The sequence below is a fragment of the Hordeum vulgare genome, chromosome 2H (genome assembly GCF_904849725.1).
Source record: "Hordeum vulgare subsp. vulgare chromosome 2H, MorexV3_pseudomolecules_assembly, whole genome shotgun sequence".
NCBI lineage: Eukaryota > Viridiplantae > Streptophyta > Magnoliopsida > Poales > Poaceae > Hordeum > Hordeum vulgare.
The window spans coordinates 588,248,649-588,249,713 of NC_058519.1; positions in this window are offsets into that span (position 1 = coordinate 588,248,649).

Here is a 1,065-nt window from a genome sequence, read left to right on the forward strand (position 1 = left end):
GGACTTCTGCCTCTTGGTTTCAAAATTGGTCATGTTGGAAAGGACTTGCATGGGTATTGTCCAAATGGCTGGTTTCTCCTTTTCCTTTTTTTGCTGCTTAAAATGTGGATGATACAGCTACCCAGGTCAGTTTTACCGTAGCATTGTGCGATCCCGATCCATACTTGCAGGTTGCATCTCCTGTTTCAGTGTTTCAGGACAAACGTGCAAGACCCCCTGGTTTCAGCTTCTGCTTCAAGTTGATCAGCTTCCGTTTCTAGTTGTGGATGCCGTTGCATACAGCAAGGACTCTAGTCCGATCATTTGCGTCCTCCTGCGTTGTGATGGTGCGTTCCGATCATTTGCGTCGTCCTTCGTTGTGATTGTGCGTTCCGATCATTTGCATCCTCCTGCGTTCTGATGGTGCGTTCCGATCATTTGCGTCCTCCTGCGTTGTGATGGTGCGTTCGTAGCTGGTGCCTTGCATTCTTCCAAGTCTGCGTTGTAATCCAGCCGTACTGTCTACCTGCAACTAGTGCAACGTTGACCTGCGCGCGTGAGCCTTTTGCTGTATTCCAAGTAGGCACCAACAGTGAAATCTTGGATAAAAGGTGAAGACACCGTCTTCACTGCAGTAGCACTATGCTTAACTTTCTGTCGTGTCTTCTGAACTTTAGAGACTACAACTTAGGGTTAGGGGCTCTCAAGACTCAGGTAGGGACCGACCGATGTCGTCATGCCTTGACGGGAACATCGACCAGATCCTTTGCTCGAACTCCTAAGAAGAAGGCAGATATCTTCTCACCTATCTAGCTTGGTTTTTGTTTTGCTGATGACTCCCGGCCTCTTCTCATCCGCACTTTGGAAAGAGATGGGGTTTGGAAAGCCAAATGTGGAAAGTGACAGCTAGAAGAAAAAATGTCGAAGGGTTTGAGGACATCATCCTACTGATGCTAGTCCAGCCCGTCTCTCTACCCCTGCCGTACTTCAATTTGGGTCATTTCCTTCCTTCTGAATTCTGGTCATTGTCACCCAAGCCCCACAATATGTTTCAGCAGCGAAGCTCGTCTACTAATTTCACTCGAT